At 38.9% G+C, this 23929-nt stretch overlaps 6 non-coding genes across 6 annotated transcripts; 4 read left to right on the top strand and 2 right to left on the bottom strand.

Moving 5' to 3' along the window:
- Positions 1-9935: 9935 nt before the first annotated feature.
- Positions 9936-10099, bottom strand: LOC134982586 (U1 spliceosomal RNA). The gene has a single exon (XR_010191269.1). It is a non-coding gene; the product is annotated as a U1 spliceosomal RNA (small nuclear RNA).
- A 671-nt stretch (positions 10100-10770) lies between these two features.
- Positions 10771-10933, bottom strand: LOC134982915 (U1 spliceosomal RNA). The gene has a single exon (XR_010191544.1). It is a non-coding gene; the product is annotated as a U1 spliceosomal RNA (small nuclear RNA).
- A 144-nt stretch (positions 10934-11077) lies between these two features.
- LOC134982366 (U5 spliceosomal RNA) lies at positions 11078-11193 on the top strand. The gene has a single exon (XR_010191068.1). It is a non-coding gene; the product is annotated as a U5 spliceosomal RNA (small nuclear RNA).
- A 286-nt stretch (positions 11194-11479) lies between these two features.
- On the top strand, positions 11480-11595 carry LOC134982420 (U5 spliceosomal RNA). The gene has a single exon (XR_010191118.1). It is a non-coding gene; the product is annotated as a U5 spliceosomal RNA (small nuclear RNA).
- A 274-nt stretch (positions 11596-11869) lies between these two features.
- LOC134982396 (U5 spliceosomal RNA) lies at positions 11870-11985 on the top strand. Its single transcript, XR_010191095.1, has one exon. It is a non-coding gene; the product is annotated as a U5 spliceosomal RNA (small nuclear RNA).
- Positions 11986-12260: 275 nt separating this feature from the next.
- On the top strand, positions 12261-12376 carry LOC134982431 (U5 spliceosomal RNA). Its single transcript, XR_010191128.1, has one exon. It is a non-coding gene; the product is annotated as a U5 spliceosomal RNA (small nuclear RNA).
- The last annotated feature ends 11553 nt before the right edge of the window (positions 12377-23929 follow it).

Raw genomic sequence — 23929 nt, 5'->3', positions numbered from 1 at the left:
GGATGCAGTGGCGTTAATGTTTCCTGGTGTCAACCTGTATTATTTCAGTAGACATTGAAATGAAGATGCATCTTGCTGCCTTTCCAATGAAGCAAGTTTAATTTAGTAATAGGTGAAAAACCATCCCTACAAAGGTGTTAATCAGAGACTTGGCTTTGTGGACACTTTTCAGAGAACAAATTTGTTAGTATAAAAATAAAGCCAGAAAATGAAGAGCTGTTTAATCACTCAATTGGATTTTTCTGCCAGCATATTTCTTTTTCTCTGCAACCCACTGCTAAATTGTTCTTCCTAGCTGTTTTTATAAAATCACTGAATCAAATCTAACTCTGATTACATTAGAGAAGGCCAGGTACCCTACACCATAACAGGGGGTTTGAAATTTTGACTTGTCTACTTAAAGATCACCAAAATCTGATAACAAGGTCAATTAAGTCCCTGGGTGGGATTGAACCACCAACCTTTTGGTTAATAGCCTTACACACTAACTGATTGCGCCAAAACGACACTTTGCAAAAGAACATACTGACAAAGGCTAATAAGCATTCATCTAGAACGATTCCTAGAAACATTTTAAAAAGTCAATAATGTGGAGAGTTTTTGTAAGATGTTTCTTCCATCAACCAATGAAGAAACACATTGGTACTTTCCCATGATGAGTGAGTGCTTCAGGATCTCTTGCACTTACATGTGCAGCAGAGTACTGTAATGGAAGCATGCTGGGTCCATAACCCAGAGGTAGGCAGATTGAAACTATCCTCTGCTATATGCATTTTTTTTTGTTAATTAAAGTAATCCAAAACTGGGATTGATATTTTTGCTCTTTTATTTTTACTTAAAGTACAATAACTTTTACCATTTTAATTTGTTTTAATAGTATATTGACAGTATTGTTTTCTTTCAAAAATCCAATTAATTTTCTTTACCCGATTATTAAAATGGTAATTGACAAAAACAAACTACATTGTCACCAGAAGAGCAATACAAAATGTACAAGTGATATATTAAAATCATCTTTCCAGCTTGAATTTCAATGATGCATTGGGGCAACGATTTTGTGAGAAACATCTTCACCCTTAAATAAAGATGTTCTTAATTCCTTACCTGTGTGCTAATTAGATATCACCTTGTTTTCACATTAAACAGACTTCCACATGAGAAAACAGCAAAGATGCAGTGGCGTTAATGTTTCCTGGTGTCAACCTGTATTATTTCCGTAGATATTGAAATGAGGATGCATCTTGCTGCCTTTCCAATGAAGCAAGTTTAATTTAGTAATAGGTGAAAAACCATCCCTACAAAGGTGTTAATCAGAGACTTGGCTTTGTGGACACTTTTCAGAGAACAAATTTGTTATCATAAAAATAAAGCCAGAAAATGAAGAGCTGTTTAATCACTCAATTGGATTTTTCTGCCAGCATTTTTCTTTTTCTCTGCAACCCACTGCTAAATTGTGCTTCCTAGCTGTTTTTTTTATAAAATCACTTAATCAAATCTAACTCTGATTACATCAGAGAAGGCCAGGTACCCTACACCATAAGAGAGGGTTTGCAATTTTGACTTGTCTACTTAAATATTACCAAAATCTGATCACAAGGTCAATTACGTCCCTGGATGGGATTGAACCACCAACCTTTTGATTAATAGCTGAACACACTAACCGATTGCGCCACAGAGACACGTTGCGAAAAGTACACACTGACAAAGACTAATAAGCATTCATCTAGAACGTTTCCTAGAAAAACTTTAAAAAGTCAATAATCTGGAGAGTTTTTGTAAGATGTTTCTTCCAGCAACAAATGAAGAAACACATTGTTACTTTCGCATGATGAGTGAGTGCTTCAGGATCTCTTGCACTTACATGTGCAGCAGAGTACTGCAATGGAAGCATGCTGGGCCCATAACCCAGAGGTAGGCAGATTGAAACTATCCTTTGCTATATGCATTTTTTTTTTGTTCATTAAAGTAATCCAAAACTGGGATTGATATTTTAGCTTTTATTTTTACTTAAAGTACAATAACTTTTACCATTTTAATTTGTTTTAATAGTATATTGACAGTATTGTTTTCTTTCAAAAATCCAATTAATTTTCTTTACCCGATTATTAAAATGGTAATTGACAAAAACAAACTACATTGTCACCAGAAGAGCAATACAAAATGTACAAGTGATATATTAAAATCATCTTTCCAGCTTGAATTTCAATGATGCATTGGGGCAACGATATTGTGAGAAACATCTTCACCCTTAAATAAAGATTTTCTTAATTCCTTACCTGTGTGCTAATTAGATATCACCTTGTTTTCACATTAAACAGACTTCCACATGAGAAAGCAGCAAGGATGCAGTGGCGTTAATGTTTCCTGGTGTCAACCTGTATTATTTCAGTAGATATTGAAATGAGGATGCATCTTGCTGCCTTTCCAATGAAGCAAGTTTAATTTAGTAATAGGTGAAAAACCATCCCTACAAATATGTTAATCAGATACTTGGCTTTGTGGACACTTTTCAGAGAACAAATTAGTTAGCATAAAAATAAAGCCAGAAAATGAAGAGCTGTTTAATCACTCAATTGGATTTTTCTGCCAGCATATTTCTTTTTCTCTGCAACCCACTGCCAAATTGTGCTTCCTAGCTGTTTTTATAAAATCACTGAATCAAATCTAACTCTGATTACATCAGAGAAGGCCAGGTACCCTACACAATAACAGGGGGTTTGAAATTTTGACTTGTCTACTTAAAGATCACCAAAATCTGATAACAAGGTCAATTAAATCCCTGGGTGGGATTAAACAACCAACCTTTTGGTTAATAGCCTTACACACTAACTGATTGCGCCACAGCTACACTTAGCAAAAGTACATACTGACAAAGGCTAATAAGCATTCATCTAGAACGATTCCTAGAAACATTTTAAAAAGTCAATAATGTGGAGAGTTTTTGTAAGATGTTTCTTCCATCAACCAATGAAGAAACACATTGGTACTTTCCCATGATAAGTGAGTGCTTCAGGACCTCTTGCACTTACATGTGCAGCAGAGTACTGTAATGGAAGCATGCTGGGTCCATAACCCAGAGGTAGGCAGATTGAAACTATCCTCTGCTATATGCATTTTTTTTTGTTAATTAAAGTAATCCAAAACTGGGATTGATATTTTTGCTCTTTTATTTTTACTTAAAGTACAATAACTTTTACCATTTTAATTTGTTTTAATAGTATATTGACAGTATTGTTTTCTTTCAAAAATCCACTTAATTTTCTTTACCCGATTATTAAAATGGTAATTGACAAAAACAAACTACATTGTCACCAGAAGAGCAATACAAAATGTACAAGTGATATATTAAAATCATCTTTCCAGCTTGAATTTCAACGATGCATTGGGGCAACGATTTTGTGAGAAACATCTTCACCCTTAAATAAAGATTTTCTTAATTCCTTACCTGTGTGCTAATTAGATATCACCTTGTTTTCACATTAAACAGACTTCCACATGCGAAAGCAGCAAGGATGCAGTGGCGTTAATGTTTCCTGGTGTCAACCTGTATTATTTCAGTAGACATTGAAATGAAGATGCATCTTGCTGCCTTTCCAATGAAGCAAGTTTAATTTAGTAATAGGTGAAAAACCATCCCTACAAAGGTGTTAATCAGAGACTTGGCTTTGTGGACACTTTTCAGAGAACAAATTTGTTAGTATAAAAATAAAGCCAGAAAATGAAGAGCTGTTTAATCACTCAATTGGATTTTTCTGCCAGCATATTTCTTTTTCTCTGCAACCCACTGCTAAATTGTTCTTCCTAGCTGTTTTTATAAAATCACTGAATCAAATCTAACTCTGATTACATTAGAGAAGGCCAGGTACCCTACACCATAACAGGGGGTTTGAAATTTTGACTTGTCTACTTAAAGATCACCAAAATCTGATAACAAGGTCAATTAAGTCCCTGGGTGGGATTGAACCACCAACCTTTTGGTTAATAGCCTTACACACTAACTGATTGCGCCAAAACGACACTTTGCAAAAGAACATACTGACAAAGGCTAATAAGCATTCATCTAGAACGATTCCTAGAAACATTTTAAAAAGTCAATAATGTGGAGAGTTTTTGTAAGATGTTTCTTCCATCAACCAATGAAGAAACACATTGGTACTTTCCCATGATGAGTGAGTGCTTCAGGATCTCTTGCACTTACATGTGCAGCAGAGTACTGTAATGGAAGCATGCTGGGTCCATAACCCAGAGGTAGGCAGATTGAAACTATCCTCTGCTATATGCATTTTTTTTTGTTAATTAAAGTAATCCAAAACTGGGATTGATATTTTTGCTCTTTTATTTTTACTTAAAGTACAATAACTTTTACCATTTTAATTTGTTTTAATAGTATATTGACAGTATTGTTTTCTTTCAAAAATCCAATTAATTTTCTTTACCCGATTATTAAAATGGTAATTGACAAAAACAAACTACATTGTCACCAGAAGAGCAATACAAAATGTACAAGTGATATATTAAAATCATCTTTCCAGCTTGAATTTCAATGATGCATTGGGGCAACGATTTTGTGAGAAACATCTTCACCCTTAAATAAAGATGTTCTTAATTCCTTACCTGTGTGCTAATTAGATATCACCTTGTTTTCACATTAAACAGACTTCCACATGAGAAAACAGCAAAGATGCAGTGGCGTTAATGTTTCCTGGTGTCAACCTGTATTATTTCCGTAGATATTGAAATGAGGATGCATCTTGCTGCCTTTCCAATGAAGCAAGTTTAATTTAGTAATAGGTGAAAAACCATCCCTACAAAGGTGTTAATCAGAGACTTGGCTTTGTGGACACTTTTCAGAGAACAAATTTGTTATCATAAAAATAAAGCCAGAAAATGAAGAGCTGTTTAATCACTCAATTGGATTTTTCTGCCAGCATTTTTCTTTTTCTCTGCAACCCACTGCTAAATTGTGCTTCCTAGCTGTTTTTTTTATAAAATCACTTAATCAAATCTAACTCTGATTACATCAGAGAAGGCCAGGTACCCTACACCATAAGAGAGGGTTTGCAATTTTGACTTGTCTACTTAAATATTACCAAAATCTGATCACAAGGTCAATTACGTCCCTGGATGGGATTGAACCACCAACCTTTTGATTAATAGCTGAACACACTAACCGATTGCGCCACAGAGACACTTTGCGAAAAGTACACACTGACAAAGACTAATAAGCATTCATCTAGAACGTTTCCTAGAAAAACTTTAAAAAGTCAATAATCTGGAGAGTTTTTGTAAGATGTTTCTTCCAGCAACAAATGAAGAAACACATTGTTACTTTCGCATGATGAGTGAGTGCTTCAGGATCTCTTGCACTTACATGTGCAGCAGAGTACTGCAATGGAAGCATGGTGGGCCCATAACCCAGAGGTAGGCAGATTGAAACTATCCTTTGCTATATGCATTTTTTTTTTGTTCATTAAAGTAATCCAAAACTGGGATTGATATTTTAGCTTTTATTTTTACTTAAAGTACAATAACTTTTACCATTTTAATTTGTTTTAATAGTATATTGACAGTATTGTTTTCTTTCAAAAATCCAATTAATTTTCTTTACCCGATTATTAAAATGGTAATTGACAAAAACAAACTACATTGTCACCAGAAGAGCAATAAAAAATGTACAAGTGATATATTAAAATCATCTTTCCAGCTTGAATTTCAATGATGCATTGGGGCAACGATTTTGTGAGAAACATCTTCACCCTTAAATAAAGATTTTCTTAATTCCTTACCTGTGTGCTAATTAGATATCACCTTGTTTTCACATTAAACAGACTTCCACATGAGAAAGCAGCAAGGATGCAGTGGCGTTAATGTTTCCTGGTATCAACCTGTATTATTTCAGTAGATATTGAAATGAGGATGCATCTTGCTGCCTTTCCAATGAAGCAAGTTTAATTTAGTAATAGGTGAAAAACCATCCCTACAAATATGTTAATCAGATACTTGGCTTTGTGGACACTTTTCAGAGAACAAATTCGTTAGCATAAAAATAAAGCCAGAAAATGAAGAGCTGTTTAATCACTCAATTGGATTTTTCTGCCAGCATATTTCTTTTTCTCTGCAACCCACTGCTAAATTGTGCTTCCTAGCTGTTTTTTTTATAAAATCACTGATTCAAATCTAACTCTGATTACATCAGAGTAGGCCAGGTACCCTACACCATAAGAAGGGGGTTTGAAATTTTGACTTGTCTACTTAAAGATCACCAAAATCTGATAACAAGGTCAATTACATCCCTGGGTGGGATTGAACCACCAACCCTTTGATTAATAACCAAACACTAACAGATTGCGCCACAGAGACACTTTACAAACGTACATACTGACAAAGGCTAATAAGCATTCATCTAGAACGTTTCCTAGAAAAACTTTAAAAAGTCAATAATCTGGAGAGTTTTTGTAAGATGTTTCTTCCATCAACCAACGAAGAAACACATTGGTACTTTCCCATGATGAGTGAGTGCTTCAGGATCTCTTGCACTTACATGTGCAGCAGAGTACTGCAATGGAAGCATGCTGGGCCCATAACCCAGAGGTAGGCAGATTGAAACTATCCTTTGCTATATGAATTTTTTTTTTTGTTCATTAAAGTAATCCAAAACTGGGATTGATATTTTCGCTTTTATTTTTACTTAAAGTACAATAACTTTTACCATTTTAATTTGTTTTAATAGTATATTGACAGTATTGTTTTCTTTCAAAAATCCACTTAATTTTCTTTACCCTATTATTAAAATGGTAATTGACAAAAACAAACTACATTGTCACCATAAGAGCAATACAAAATGTACAAGTGATATATTAAAATCATCTTTCCAGCTTGAATTTCAATGATGCATTGGGGCAACGATTTTGTGAGAAACACCTTCACCCTTAAATAAAGATTTTCTTAATTCCTTACCTGTGTGCTAATTAGATATCACCTTGTTTTCACATTAAACAGACTTCCACATGCGAAAGCAGCAAGGATGCAGTGGCGTTAATGTTTCCTGGTGTCAACCTGTATTATTTCAGTAGACATTGAAATGAGGATGCATCTTGCTGCCTTTCCAATGAAGCAAGTTTAATTTAGTAATAGGTGAAAAACCATCCCTACAAAGGTGTTAATCAGAGACTTGGCTTTGTGGACACTTTTCAGAGAACAAATTTGTTAGCATAAAAATAAAGCCAGAAAATGAAGAGCTGTTTAATCACTCAATTGGATTTTTTTGCCAGCATATTTCTTTTTCTCTGCAACCCACTGCTAAATTGTGCTTCCTAGCTGTTTTTATAAAATCACTGAATCAAATCTAACTCTGATTACATCAGAGAAGGCCAGGTACCCTACACCATAACAGGGGGTTTGAAATTTTGACTTGTCTTCTTAAAGATCACCAAAATCTGATAACAAGGTCAATTACGTCCCTGGGTGGGATTGAACCACCAACCTTTTGGTTAATAACCATACACACTAACTGATTGCGCCACAGCGACACTTTGCAAAAGTACATACTGACAAAGGCTAATAAGCATTCATCTAGAACGTTTCCTAGAAACATTTTAAAAAGTCAATAATGTGGAGAGTTTTTGTAAGATGTTTCTTCCATCAACCAATGAAGAAACACATTGGTACTTTCCCATGATAAGTGAGTGCTTCAGGACCTCTTGCACTTACATGTGCAACAGAGTACTGTAATGGAAGCATGCTGGGTCCATAACCCAGAGGTAGGCAGATTGAAACTATCCTCTGCTATATGCATTTTTTTTTGTTAATTAAAGTAATCCAAAACTGGGATTGATATTTTTGCTCTTTTATTTTTACTTAAAGTACAATAACTTTTACCATTTTAATTTGTTTTAATAGTATATTGACAGTATTGTTTTCTTTCAAAAATCCAATTAATTTTCTTTACCCGATTATTAAAATGGTAATTGACAAAAACAAACTACATTGTCACCAGAAGAGCAATACAAAATGTACAAGTGATATATTAAAATCATCTTTCCAGCTTGAATTTCAATGATGCATTGGGGCAACGATTTTGTGAGAAACATCTTCACCCTTAAATAAAGATTTTCTTAATTCCTTACCTGTGTGCTAATTAGATATCACCTTGTTTTCACATTAAACAGACTTCCACATGAGAAAGCAGCAAGGATGCAGTGGCGTTAATGTTTCCTGGTGTCAACCTGTATTATTTCAGTAGACATTGAAATGAGGATGCATCTTGCTGCCTTTCCAATGAAGCAAGTTTAATTTAGTAATAGGTGAAAAACCATCCCTACAAAGGTGTTAATCAGAGACTTGGCTTTGTGGACACTTTTCAGAGAACAAATTCGTTAGCATAAAAATAAAGCCAGAAAATGAAGAGCTGTTTAATCACTCAATTGGATTTTTCTGCCAGCATATTTCTTTTTCTCTGCAACCCACTGCTAAATTGTGCTTCCTAGCTGTTTTTTTTTATAAAATCACTGATTCAAATCTAACTCTGATTACATCAGAGTAGGCCAGGTACCCTACACCATAAGAAGGGGGTTTGAAATTTTGACTTGTCTACTTAAAGATCACCAAAATCTGATAACAAGGTCAATTACATCCCTGGGTGGGATTGAACCACCAACCCTTTGATTAATAACCAAACACACTAACAGATTGCGCCACAGAGACACTTTACAAACGTACATACTGACAAAGGCTAATAAGCATTCATCTAGAACGTTTCCTAGAAAAACTTTAAAAAGTCAATAATCTGGAGAGTTTTTGTAAGATGTTTCTTCCATCAACCAACGAAGAAACACATTGGTACTTTCCCATGATGAGTGAGTGCTTCAGGATCTCTTGCACTTACATGTGCAGCAGAGTACTGCAATGGAAAAATGCTGGGCCCATAACCCAGAGGTAGGCAGATTGAAACTATCCTCTGCTATATGCATTTTTTTTGTTAATTAAAGTAATCCAAAACTGGGATTGATATTTTTGCTCTTTTATTTTTACTTAAAGTACACTAACTTTTACCATTTTAATTTGTTTTAATAGTATATTGACAGTATTGTTTTCTTTCAAAAATCCACTTAATTTTCTTTACCCTATTATTAAAATGGTAATTGACAAAAACAAACTACATTGTCACCAGAAGAGCAATACAAAATGTACAAGTGATATATTAAAATCATCTTTCCAGCTTGAATTTCAATGATGCATTGGGGCAACGATTTTGTGAGAAACACCTTCACCCTTAAATAAAGATTTTCTTAATTCCTTACCTGTGTGCTAATTAGATATCACCTTGTTTTCACATTAAACAGACTTCCACATGCGAAAGCAGCAAGGATGCAGTGGCGTTAATGTTTCCTGGTGTCAACCTGTATTATTTCAGTAGACATTGAAATGAGGATGCATCTTGCTGCCTTTCCAATGAAGCAAGTTTAATTTAGTAATAGGTGAAAAACCATCCCTACAAAGGTGTTAATCAGAGACTTGGCTTTGTGGACACTTTTCAGAGAACAAATTTGTTAGCATAAAAATAAAGCCAGAAAATGAAGAGCTGTTTAATCACTCAATTGGATTTTTTTGCCAGCATATTTCTTTTTCTCTGCAACCCACTGCTAAATTGTGCTTCCTAGCTGTTTTTATAAAATCACTGAATCAAATCTAACTCTGATTACATCAGAGAAGGCCAGGTATACTACACCATAACAGGGGGTTTGAAATTTTGACTTGTCTACTTAAATATCACCAAAATCTGATAACAAGGTCAATTACGTCCCTTAGTGGGATTGAACCACCAACCTTTTGATTAATAACCATACACACTGAGGCAGCACAAGGGAACTCTCCAAAGAAGAACAAGGCTAGAGGAAGATCTGAGATAAAGAAATCTGATTTTTACCAGAGCTGACCAGAGGAAAGCACAAACACAGTCCCCCACTACCACAAATAATGCAGTCGAGTTTCCCACATTTGGGGAAATCACAGGGGTCAGCATACCCAGAATGCAATGAATGAACCTCACCCTGGGAGAACAATCTTCATGACCATGGTATCGCCTATGCAAAATAAGTATGATTTGGGATAGGGCTGGGGAGGGCCGCTGCTCAGGCACATCTCTGTCAAGTAAAGGAGATTCAACTGAGGCAGCACAAGGGAACTCTCATCTGGGGACAACAACTGCAGGGAGAACACATATTTTCAGATGAACATGGGAGGGCAGAAGGCTGCCTAATACTGAAGCACCCCCAAACAACAAACCAAATGCAACAACTAGTGCAAGCATTCCTGGGGGAAGGCCTGCAGCAGATGGATTTGCATATGGTGATGTCATCCAAACAGTGGGTCAAAGTTGGCTTCAACCCTCGTCTGCAAATGAAAAGAGACAAGGGGCGTGCAGGGCATGGCGGCCTTTTGCGGCGCTTGGATGACCCCTAGTTCGCATTACACACCTCCACCCTCCTTCGGTGTGGGGCTCATGTTGGCTATTCCCCAGCCCCTGAAGCATTCAAGCTGATTTCTTGCAGCAGCTGGGCACTGTAACTGCTCCAGAGACGCTCTGTAAGGCAAGTAAAAGGGTGTGGGTCCTGCAGCACTACCTGTAGTTTGCATTGTGCGTTGGAAGGCACGAAGTAAGCAGACGGGAGAAGTCAGGATAGTGCGCAAGGGCATAGAAGGGAGCGGCTCAAGAAAAGAGAAGTAGAAACAGACAGCAAACTAGGCTGGAGAGAGACCTGAGACAAAGAGATCTGAATTATACGAGAGCCGACCAGGGGAAACACAAATTATGCAGTCAAGTTTCCCACATTTGGGGAAATCGCAGAAGCAGCACACCCAGAGTGCAATGGGTGAGCCTTGCCCTGGGAGAAGCACCTTCATGATCATAGTATCTCACCTGGCAGGTAAGTAGGAGTTGGGCTAGAGCTGGGGAGGGTCGCTGCTCGAGCATCCCCCTGTCAAGTAAAGGAGATTCAACTGAGGCAGCACAAGGGAACTCTCATCTGGGGACAACAACTGCAGGGAGAACACATATTTTCAGATAAAAATCTTGGTCATGCTCTGGTTTCTCTTCAGAACGAACAAATCTTTCGCCTTTTACTAAAGATTTCCGTGGAGAGGAGCAAAACCGAGTTTTATCTCAATTTTTGCATGCCCCATATTATTGGGGTTTCTTTTATCGGATTAAAGACAGAACGAGTGTGCTTTCTTGTTAGCTTTAATGTAAGTTTATTTGCATAACAATGACAATAAATGTCTGTTTCTTTTCAAGCAGAACTTTCTTGACCATACTAATTGCTTGAAAGATCTGGGAGCACATGGAAAAGAGTACAAACCATGCTTATAGCAAGGGGAAGCCTGGTGAGAAATCTGCTTTCTTTCTTTCAAATTGGGTGCTCACTTTGAGCTGAATGAGGACTGCTGGCATGGCACTCAGGCGACAGGTGGAATCTTGGTCATGCTCTGGTTTCTCTTCAGAACGAACAAATCTTTCGCCTTTTACTAAAGATTTCCATGGAGAGGAGCAAAACTGAGTTTTATCTCAATTTTTGCATGCCCCGTCTTATTGGAGTTTCTTTTATCAGTTTAAAGATAGAACGAGTGTGCTTTAATGTAAGCTCATTTGCGTAGAAATGACAGTAAATGTTTGTTTCTTTTCAAACAGAACTTTCTTGACTATACTAATTGCTTGAAAGATCTGGGAGCACATGGAAAAGAGTACAAACCATGTTTATAGCAAGGGGAAGCCTGGTGAGAAATCTGCTTTCTTTCTTTCAAATTGGGTGCTCACTTTGAGCTGAATGAGGACTGCTGGCATGGCACTCAGGCGACAGGTAGAATCTTGGTCATGCTGTGGTTTCTCTTCAGAACGAACAAATCTTTCGCCTTTTACTAAAGATTTCCGTGGAGAGGAGCAAAACTGAGTTTTATCTCAATTTTTGCATGCCCCATCTTATTGGGGTTTTATTTTATTGGTTTAAAGATAGAACGAGTGTGCTTTAATGTAAGCTCATTTGCATAGAAATGACAGTAAATGTTTGTTTCTTTTCAAACAGAACTTTCTTGACCACACTAATTGTTTGAAAGATCTGGGAGCACATGGAAAAGAGTACAAACCATGTTTATAGCAAGGGGAAGCCTGGTGAGAAATCTGCTTTCTTTCATTCAAATTGGGTGCTCACTTTGAGCTGAATGAGAACTGCTGGCATGGCACTCAGGCGACAGGTGGAATCTTGGTCATGCTCTGGTTTCTCTTCAGAACTAACAAATATTTCGCCTTTTATTAAAGATTTCCGTGGAGAGGAGCAAAACTGAGTTTTATCTCAATTTTTGCATGCCCCATATTATTGGGGTTTCTTTTATCAGTTTAAAAGACAGAACGAGTGTGCTTTCTTGTTAGCTTTAATGTAAGTTTATTTGCATAACAATGACAGTAAATGTTTGTTTCTTTTCAAACAGAACTTTCTTGACCATGCTACTTGCTTGAAAGATCTGGGAGCACATGGAAAACAGTACAAACCATGCAGTATCACAAGAGCCTTTATTTGATCTTTCATGAAGATAGAGCAGAATTGAGGACACGTCAACAATTTCTGCCGAAGGTGGTTCATCTTTCCACATGGTGCCTTTGGCCACTGACACCTTCGTTGAGTCAAAGTCTCTGGCTGTGGTCAGAACTTTGAAAATTTATGTCACCAGAACGGTTCAGATTAGGAAAACAGAGGCTCTGTTTGTCCTGTATGCTCCCAACATGATTGGGTGTCCTGCTTCCATGCAGACCATTATGCGCTGGATCTGTGGTAAGATTCAGCATGCTCATTCCACGGCAGGATTGCCGTTACTGAATTAGGTGAAGACCCATTCTACTAGAAAGGTGGGTTCATCCTGGGCAGCTGGTCGGGGAGTCTCGGCATTGCAACTTTGCCGAGCAGCTATTTAGTAAACACTTTTGCTAAGTTTTACAAGTTTGATACCTTGGCTGATGATAACCTCAAGTTGGGTCATTCGGTGCTGCAGAGTCGTACGCACTCTCCCACCCGTTCAAGAGCTTTGGTATAACCCCATGGTTCTTAATGTGACCCCAGCATCCTCTAGGTCGTATGAGAAAATAGGATTTTAATACCTACCGGTAAATCCTTTTCTCTTAGTACGTAGAGGATGCTGGGCACCCGTCCCAGTCCATACTGTGTCTGCAGTTATTACTTGTGGTTATACACATGTTGTGTTACGGTTCTGGTCAGCTTTTTGCTGCAATTGTTCATGCCGTTGGCTTGTGTTCTGTTGAATGCCACGTTCTGCGGCATGCTTAAGGTGTGAGCTGGTAAGATGCTCACCTTAGTTTAACAATAAATCCTTTCCTCGAAATGTCCGTCTCCCTGGGCACAGTTCCTATAACTGGAGTCTGGAGGAGGGGCATAGAGGGAGGAGCCAGTTCACACCCTTTGAAAGTCTTAAAGTGCCCATGTCTCTTGCGGATCCCGTCTATACCCCATGGTTCTTAATGTGACCCCAGCATCCTCTACGGACTAAGAGAAAAGGATGCCCTTGTGTACTATCCTGACTTCTCCTCCCGTCTGCTTACTTTGTGCCTTCCAACGCACAATGCGAACTACAGGTGGTGCTGCAGGGCCCACACCCTTTTACTTGCCTTACAGAGCAGCTCTGGAGCTGTTACAGTGCCCAGCTGCTGCAAGAAATCAGCATGAATGCTTCAGGGGATGGGGCATGGCCAACATGAGCCCCACACCAAAGGAGGGTGGGGGTGTTTAATGCGAACTAGGGGTCATCCAAGCACTGCAAAAGGCCGCCATGCCCTGCATGCCCCTTTTCTCTTTTTATATGCAGATGAGGGTTCCAGCCAACTTTGGCCCACTGCTTGGATGACATCACCGTATGCAAATCCGTCTGCTGCAGACCTTCCCCCAGGAATGCTTGTACTAGTTGTTGGATATGGTTTGATATTTGATGGTGCTTCAGTATTAGGCAGCCTTCCGCCCTCCCATGTTCATCTGAAAAGATGTGGTCTCCCTGCAGTTGTTGTCCCCAGACGAGAGTTCCCTTGTGCTTCCTCAGTTGAATCTCCTTAACTTGACGGGGGAGGGGCTGCCCGAGCTGCCACCCTCCCCAGCCCTATCCCAACTCATACTTATTTTACATATTAGATCTCTTGATCATGAAGATTGTTCTCACAGGGTGAGGTTCATCCATTATATTTTAAAATAGGAAGGTACAAATTACATATTTGAATTGCATCTATGTGCTGGATTCAAATGTCCCCCCCCCCCCCCTTCCTTTCTCAATTGTGCCCGTCAGCAGCTATTCTAAGGTTGCTGCCAATGGGTGTGACACATTAATTTCTTCTGTGGGGTACACTGGACTCCACAAGGATTCACATTGGGGTGTAGAGTAGGATCTTGATCTGAGGCACCAACCGGCTCAAAGCTTTTGACTGTTCCCAAGAAGCTCAGTGCATTCTCCTCTATAACCCCGCTTCCATGAACAGGGAGCTCAGTTTGTAGTTGGTGCCTTCAGTAGCAGGCCAATTAACAGGGGCCTGCCTCAGGCAGCCTATTCTTAGCTATTAATTTTGACAAGAAAAGAAGAACTTGTTTTATGAGAATCTACAAGGGCTGCAGCAGGCTAGGTCTAATAGACATCTTTACTGCAGCTTCATCACTCCCAGCGGCGCTGTATACTCCCGTGCCCTGGTTGCTGGGTCACTGCAGCGGAGGCTCCGGTTTCATCCTAAGGTCAGTCACACACACACCACCCTTCCGGATCACGAGGCCGCTGATGAAGGGGAGCGAGGCCGTAGGGGGTGGGCCGTGTGCGCACTGCGGTGGACACTGATTACTGGGCAGCCGCTCCACTAGCCACCAGGTACAGTTAAGGAGCACAGGTCTGGGGGTTTTTCTCCTATATTAACCCAATTTTGTACTGCCCGCAGCGCATTGTGATAGGTAATAGGGCCTGATTCAGGTTGGATTGCAATCACAATAAGCGATCCAACTGCAAAAATTGCTAAGAGCATACGCATGTGCCTGCATTTTCTGCGGCACCCCGCAGAGAATGTGATCGCCTCTGCCTGTCAATCGGGGCGGGGAAGGGGGGGAGAGGTGGGTCAGCAACACTCCATTTCCAAGTCAGGGATGGAGCGGTGCGGGGGCAAGGCTTCAAAATGGGGTCTGCAACGGAGGAGACACAGGGGGCGTGGTCACAGCGGCTGTATGACATCACATTCAGCCGCTGTGATCACAAAAATGGTGGCGGCTTCCTGCGCGCACATACAGTCTGCACCAGCAGGAGCCTACACCATTTTTTATGATCACGCTGAACTGCAGTGCGACTGCAATTACAGCATGGTCAAGAAGGGAGGCGTCATGCTGGGTGGCCATGCCCTGTCACTGTGCAGGAGCCAGCACCGCTCACACACTAGTCCCCGGGTGCAGCCCCCAACCCCCGGGACACCCGGAGCAACAAAATGTAGATTCAGGCCACCAGGCCACGCCCCTACCTATGAAACCATGCCTCCTTTTTACCATTGCGCTGCTTATCTGCGCGCACTGCATTACAATCTCCCTCGCCACCTCTCTGGGTGTCACCAGTGATAGTGACACCTCTGCCATGCTTGTAGCAGCTGGTCCTAAGATCTACGCCTCAAACCCTGAGTGTTTGCCCTTGTGACTTGTTGATCATCATAGCGAAGCAGATGCTTACAGAAAACTGCAGGGGCTTAGATTGAAAATAAAAAAATTGATGGGTATAAGGTAGAGAGGAGCGGGTTCGGTTCTCCGAGAACCGAATTCCCCACGAACTCCACGTTGTTTACACTGGTCCGAGGCAGGCTCGGTTGTTCCCGCCTGACTCGGAAAACCTGAACAAGGGAAAATGTCATCATCCCGCTGTCGGATTCTCGCGAGATTCGGATTCCATATAAAGAGCTGCGCGTTGCTGCCATTTTTACTCGTGCATTGAAGAGAGAGCGGAGAGGACGTGGCTATGTTCTCTCAGTGGAAATCTCAATATCAGTGCTCAGTATCAGTGGTTACTTATTGCTGCTCAGTAATACTAGTAGTGTGTCTCTCCTGCTCAGTGTCAGTTCTCAGTAGTATCCTCATCAGTGCTCAGTATCACTGCTCATTGTCTTGTGCTGCATTGTGGTGCTCAGCATACTACAGTACATTACTAATAGTCCAGTGCTGCATCTTGCTGCTCAGTGTCAGTTCTAGTATCCTCATCAGTGCTCACTATCACTGCTCATTGCATTGTGGTGTTCTGTATACTACAATAACATAGTAATATAGTAACATAGTTTTTGAGGTTGAATAGAGGCAAATTGCCCATCGTGTTCAACCTGTTTTAAGTTGTGATGATTCTACATACTTGCTGAATAATGTTTTATGACTAGTTAGCTACTATAACTCATGTTACCCCCGGATTAACCATGTTGATATTTTAAGTATTATAACCTTGGATAGCTTTTTCATTCAGAAATGTATCCATTCCTTTTTTAAATCCAATTACAGAGTCCGCCATTACCACCTTCCCTGGCAGGGAATTCCACATCCTGATTGCCCTAACAGTGAAGAAACCTTTCCTCCATTGCGTTCTGAACTTTCCTCCAGTCGCAGCGAGTGACCACGTGTTCGTTTAATAAATAATTCCTCTGATAACTCTTTGTTATGTATCTTTACATATTTGAAGATATTAATAATATCTCCTCTTAGGCACCTCTTTTCTAGTGTATAAATATTCAGCCTAGTAAGTCTTTCCTTATAGTCCAGTACTTTTAGGCCTTTAATCAATTTAGTCTTCAGGATCTCTTACACTTCCATGAGCAGCAGAGTAGTGCAATGGAAGCATGCTGGGCCCATAACCCAGAGGTTGATTGATCGAAACTATCCATTGCTATGTGCATTTTTTTTTGTTAATTAAAGTAATCAAAAACTGGGATTGATATTTTTGCTCTTTTATTTTTACTTAAAGTACAATAACTTTTACCATTTTAATTTGTTTTAATAGTATATTGACAGTATTGTTTTCTTTCAAAAATCCAATTAATTTTCTTTACCCGATTATTAAAATGGTAATTGACAAAAACAAACTACATTGTCACCAGAAGAGCAATGCAAAATGTACAAGTGATATATTAAAATCATCTTTCCAGCTTGAATTTCAATGATGCATTGGGGCAACGATTTTGTGAGAAACATCTTCACCCTTAAATAAAGATTTTCTTAATTCCTTACCTGTGTGCTAATTAGATATCACCTTGTTTTCACATTAAACAGACTTCCACATGCGAAAGCAGCAAGGATGCAGTGGCGTTAATGTTTCCTGGTGTCAACCTGTATTATTTCAGTAGACATTGAAATGAGGATGCATCTTGCTGCCTTTCCAATGAAGCAAGTTTAATTTAGTAATAGGTGAAAAACCATCCCTACAAAGGTGTTAATCAGAGACTTGGCTTTGTGGACACTTTTCAGAGAACAAATTTGTTAGTATAAAAATAAAGCCAGAAAATGAAGAGCTGTTTAATCACTCAATTGGATTTTTCTGCCAGCATATTTCTTTTTCTCTGCAACCCACTGCTAAATTGTGCTTCCTAGCTGTTTTTATAAAATCACTGAATCAAATCTAAACATCAGAGAAGGCCAGGTACCCTACACCATAACAGTGGGTTTGAAATTTTGACTTGTCTACTTAAAGATCACCAAAATCTGATAACAAGGTCAATTAAGTCCCTGGGTGGGATTGAACCACCAACCTTTTGGTTAATAGCCTTACACACTAACTGATTGCGCCACAGAGACACCTTGCAAAAGTCAATACTGACAAAGGCTAATAATCATTCATCTAGAACGTTTCCTAGAAAAACTTTAAAAAGTCAATAATCAAGATACACATTGGTACTTTCCCATGATGAGTGAGTGCTTCAGGATTTCTTGCACTTACATGGGCTATTAACCAAAAGGTTGGAGGTTCAATCCCACCCAGGGATGTAATTGACCTTGTCATCAGATTTTGGTGATCTTTAAGTAGACAAGTCAAAATTTCAAACCCCCTCTTATGGTGTAGGGTACCTGGCCTTCTCTGACGTAATCAGAGTTAGATTTAATTAAGTGATTTTATAAAAAAACAGCTAGGAAGCACAATATCTCTCTTTTGCAAAGAGCTAGGCATTGGAAAATTTAGGGCTATAACGTGTAGATGAAGCACTAACAGGAGGCTTTAAAATTTTCATTCTAGTGTATTTCGTTTGGGAGAAAAATGCAAAGGTACAATACAGCTTTTCCTTGCCGATATCTCTCTTTTGCAAAGAGATAGGCATTGGAAAATTCAGGGCTATACCGTGTAGATGAAGCACTAACAGGAGGCTTTTAAATTTTCATTCTAGTGTCCTTCGTTTGGGAGAAAAATGCAAAGGTACAATACAGCTTTTCCTTGCCGATATCTCTCTTTTGCAAAGAGATAGGCATTGGAAAATTCAGGGCTATAACGTGTAGATGAAGCACTAACAGGAGGCTTTAAAATTTTCATTCTAGTGTCTTTCGTTTGGGAGAAAAATGCAAAGGTACAATACAGTTTTTCCTTGCCGATATCTCTCTTTTGCAAAGAGATAGGCATTGGAAAATTCAGGGCTATAACGTGTAGATGAAGCACTAACAGGAGGCTTTAAAATTTTCATTCTAGTGTCTTTCGTTTGGGAGAAAAATGCAAAGGTACAATACAGCTTTTCCTTGCCAATATCTCTCTTTTGCAAAGAGCTAGGCATTGGAAAATTCAGGGCAATAACGTGTAGATGAAGCACTAACAGGAGGCTTTAAAATTTTCATTCTAGTGTCTTTCGTTTGGGAGAAAAATGCAAAAGTACAATGCAGCTTTTCCTTGCCGATATCTCTCTTTTGCAAAGAGATAGGCATTGGAAAATGCAGGGCTATAACGTGTAGATGAAGCACTAACAGGAGGCTTTAAAATTTTCATTCTAGTGTCTTTCGTTTGGGAGAAAAATGCAAAGGTACAATACAGCATTTCCTTGCCGATATCTCTCTTTTGCAAAGAGATAGGCATTGGAAAATTCAGGGCTATAACGTGTAGATGAAGCACTAACAGGAGGCTTTAAAATTTTCATTCTAGTGTCTTTCGTTTGGGAGAAAAATGCAAAGGTACAATACAGCTTTTCCTTGCCGATATCTCTCTTTTGCAAAGAGCTAGGCATTGGAAAATTCAGGGCTATACCGTGTAGATGAAGCACTAACAGGAGGCTTTTAAATTTTCATTCTAGTGTCTTTCGTTTGGGAGAAAAATGCAAAGGTACAATACAGCTTTTCCTTGCCAATATCTCTCTTTTGCAAAGAGCTAGGCATTGGAAAATTCAGGGCTATGACGTGTAGATGAAGCACTAACAGGAGGCTTTAAAATTTTCATTCTAGTGTCTTTCGTTTGGGAGAAAAATGCAAAAGTACAATGCAGCTTTTCCTTGCCGATATCTCTCTTTTGCAAAGAGATAGGCATTGGAAAATTCAGGGCTATAACGTGTAGATGAAGCACTAATAGGAGGCTTTAAAATTTTCATTCTAGTGTCTTTCGTTTGGGAGAAAAAAGCAAAGGTACAATACAGCTTTTCCTTGCCGATATCTCTCTTTTGCAAAGAGATAGGCATTGGAAAATTCAGGGCTATAACGTGTAGATGAAGCACTAACAGGAGGCTTTAAAATTTTCATTCTAGTGTCTTTCGTTTGGGAGAAAAATGCAAAGGTACAATACAGCTTTTCCTTGCCGATATCTCTCTTTTGCAAAGAGCTAGGCATTGGAAAATTCAGGGCTATAACGTGTAGATGAAGCACTAACAGTAGGCTTTAAAATTTTCATTCTAGTGTCTTTCGTTTGGGAGAAAAATGCAAAGGTACAATACAGCTTTTCCTTGCCGATATCTCTCTTTTGCAAAGAAATAGGCATTGGAAAATTCAGGGCTATAACGTGTAGATGAAGCACTAACAGGAGGCTTTAAAATTTTCATTCTAGTGTCCTTCGTTTGGGAGGAAAATGCAAAGGTACAATACAGCTTTTCCTTGCCGATATCTCTCTTTTGCAAAGAGATAGGCATTGGAAAATTCAGGGCTATATCGTGTAGATGAAGCACTAACAGGAGGCTTTAAAATTTTCATTCTAGTGTCTTTCGTTTGGGAGAAAAATGCAAAGGTACAATACAGCTTTTCCTTGCCAATATCTCTCTTTTGCAAAGAGCTAGGCATTGGAAAATTCAGGGCTATAACGTGTAGATGAAGCACTAACAGGAGGCTTTAAAATTTTCATTCTAGTGTCTTTCGTTTGGGAGAAAAATGCAAAAGTACAATGCAGCTTTTCCTTGCCGATATATCTCTTTTGCAAAGAGATAGGCATTGGAAAATGCAGGGCTATAACGTGTAGATGAAGCACTAACAGGAGGCTTTAAAATTTTCATTCTAGTGTCTTTCGTTTGGGAGAAAAATGCAAAGGTACAATACAGCATTTCCTTGCCGATATCTCTCTTTTGCAAAGAGATAGGCATTGGAAAATTCAGGGCTATAACGTGTAGATGAAGCACTAACAGGAGGCTTTAAAATTTTCATTCTAGTGTCTTTCGTTTGGGAGAAAAATGCAAAGGTACAATACAGCTTTTCCTTGCCGATATCTCTCTTTTGCAAAGAGATAGGCATTGGAAAATTCAGGGCTATAACGTGTAGATGAAGCACTAACAGGAGGCTTTAACATTTTCATTCTAGTGTACTTCGTTTGGGAGAAAAATGCAAAGGTACAATACAGCTTTTCCTTGCCGATATCTCTCTTTTGCAAAGAGATAGGCATTGGAAAATTCAGGGCTATAACGTGTAGATGAAGCACTAATAGGAGGCTTTAAAATTTTCATTCTAGTGTCCTTCGTTTGGGAGAAAAATGCAAAGGTACAATACAGCTTTTCCTTGCCGATATCTCTCTTTTGCAAAGAGATAGGCATTGGAAAATTCAGGGCTATAACGTGTAGATGAAGCACTAACAGGAGGCTTTAAAATTTTCATTCTAGTGTCTTTCGTTTGGGAGAAAAATGCAAAGGTACAATACAGTTTTTCCTTGCCGATATCTCTCTTTTGCAAAGAGATAGGCATTGGAAAATTCAGGGCTATAACGTGTAGATGAAGCACTAACAGGAGGCTTTAAAATTTTCATTCTAGTGTCTTTCGTTTGGGAGAAAAATGCAAAGGTACAATACAGCTTTTCCTTGCCAATATCTCTCTTTTGCAAAGAGCTAGGCATTGGAAAATTCAGGGCAATAACGTGTAGATGAAGCACTAACAGGAGGCTTTAAAATTTTCATTCTAGTGTCTTTCGTTTGGGAGAAAAATGCAAAAGTACAATGCAGCTTTTCCTTGCCGATATCTCTCTTTTGCAAAGAGATAGGCATTGGAAAATGCAGGGCTATAACGTGTAGATGAAGCACTAACAGGAGGCTTTAAAATTTTCATTCTAGTGTCTTTCGTTTGGGAGAAAAATGCAAAGGTACAATACAGCATTTCCTTGCCGATATCTCTCTTTTGCAAAGAGATAGGCATTGGAAAATTCAGGGCTATAACGTGTAGATGAAGCACTAACAGGAGGCTTTAAAATTTTCATTCTAGTGTCTTTCGTTTGGGAGAAAAATGCAAAGGTACAATACAGCTTTTCCTTGCCGATATCTCTCTTTTGCAAAGAGCTAGGCATTGGAAAATTCAGGGCTATACCGCGTAGATGAAGCACTAACAGGAGGCTTTTAAATTTTCATTCTAGTGTCTTTCGTTTGGGAGAAAAATGCAAAGGTACAATACAGCTTTTCCTTGCCAATATCTCTCTTTTGCAAAGAGCTAGGCATTGGAAAATTCAGGGCTATAACGTGTAGATGAAGCACTAACAGGAGGCTTTAAAATTTTCATTCTAGTGTCTTTCGTTTGGGAGAAAAATGCAAAAGTACAATGCAGCTTTTCCTTGCCGATATCTCTCTTTTGCAAAGAGATAGGCATTGGAAAATTCAGGGCTATAACGTGTAGATGAAGCACTAATAGGAGGCTTTAAAATTTTCATTCTAGTGTCTTTCGTTTGGGAGAAAAAAGCAAAGGTACAATACAGCTTTTCCTTGCCGATATCTCTCTTTTGCAAAGAGATAGGCATTGGAAAATTCAGGGCTATAACGTGTAGATGAAGCACTAACAGGAGGCTTTAAAATTTTCATTCTAGTGTCTTTCGTTTGGGAGAAAAATGCAAAGGTACAATACAGCTTTTCCTTGCCGATATCTCTCTTTTGCAAAGAGCTAAGCATTGGAAAATTCAGGGCTATAACGTGTAGATGAAGCACTAACAGTAGGCTTTAAAATTTTCATTCTAGTGTCTTTCGTTTGGGAGAAAAATGCAAAGGTACAATACAGCTTTTCCTTGCCGATATCTCTCTTTTGCAAAGAAATAGGCATTGGAAAATTCAGGGCTATAACGTGTAGATGAAGCACTAACAGGAGGCTTTAAAATTTTCATTCTAGTGTCCTTCGTTTGGGAGAAAAATGCAAAAGTACAATGCAGCTTTTCCTTGCCGATATCTCTCTTTTGCAAAGAGATAGGCATTGGAAAATGCAGGGCTATAACGTGTAGATGAAGCACTAACAGGAGGCTTTAAAATTTTCATTCTAGTGTCTTTCGTTTGGGAGAAAAATGCAAAGGTACAATACAGCATTTCCTTGCCGATATCTCTCTTTTGCAAAGAGATAGGCATTGGAAAATTCAGGGCTATAACGTGTAGATGAAGCACTAACAGGAGGCTTTAAAATTTTCATTCTAGTGTCTTTCGTTTGGGAAAAAAATGCAAAGGTACAATACAGCTTTTCCTTGCCGATATCTCTCTTTTGCAAAGAGATAGGCATTGGAAAATTCAGGGCTATAACGTGTAGATGAAGCACTAACAGGAGGCTTTAACATTTTCATTCTATTGTACTTCGTTTGGGAGAAAAATGCAAAGGTACAATACAGCTTTTCCTTGCCGATATCTCTCTTTTGCAAAGAGATAGGCATTGGAAAATTCAGGGCTATAACGTGTAGATGAAGCACTAATAGGAGGCTTTAAAATTTTCATTCTAGTGTCCTTCGTTTGGGAGAAAAATGCAAAGGTACAATACAGCTTTTCCTTGCCGATATCTCTCTTTTGCAAAGAGATAGGCATTGGAAAATTCAGGGCTATAACGTGTAGATGAAGCACTAACAGGAGGCTTTAAAATTTTCATTCTAGTGTCTTTCGTTTGGGAGAAAAATGCAAAGGTACAATACAGCTTTTCCTTGCCGATATCTCTCTTTTGCAAAGAGCTAGGCATTGGAAAATTCAGGGCTATAACGTGTAGATGAAGCACTAACAGGAGGCTTTAAAATTTTCATTCTAGTGTCTTTCGTTTGGGAGAAAAATGCAAAGGTACAATACAGCTTTTCCTTGCCGATATCTCTCTTTTGCAAAGAGATAGGCATTGGAAAATTCAGGGCTATAACGTGTAGATGAAGCACTAACAGTACGCTTTAACATTTTCATTCTAGTGTCTTTCGTTTGGGAGAAAAATGCAAAGGTACAATACAGCTTTTCCTTGCCGATATCTCTCTTTTGCAAAGAGATAGGCATTGGAAAATGCAGGACTATAACGTGTAGATGAAGCACTAACAGGAGGCTTTACAATTTTCATTCTAGTGTCTTTCGTTTGGGAGAAAAATGCAAAAGTACAATGCAACTTTTCCTTGCCGATATCTCTCTTTTGCAAAGAGATAGGCATTGGAAAATGCAGGGCTATAACGTGTAGATGAAGCACTAACAGGAGGCTTTAAAATTTTCATTCTAGTGTCTTTCGTTTGGGAGAAAAATGCAAAGGTACAA

This window comes from Pseudophryne corroboree (genome assembly GCF_028390025.1).
Source record: "Pseudophryne corroboree isolate aPseCor3 chromosome 12 unlocalized genomic scaffold, aPseCor3.hap2 SUPER_12_unloc_1, whole genome shotgun sequence".
NCBI classification, from domain to species: Eukaryota; Metazoa; Chordata; class Amphibia; order Anura; family Myobatrachidae; genus Pseudophryne; species Pseudophryne corroboree.
This window is presented reverse-complemented; position numbering and strand designations above follow the sequence as displayed.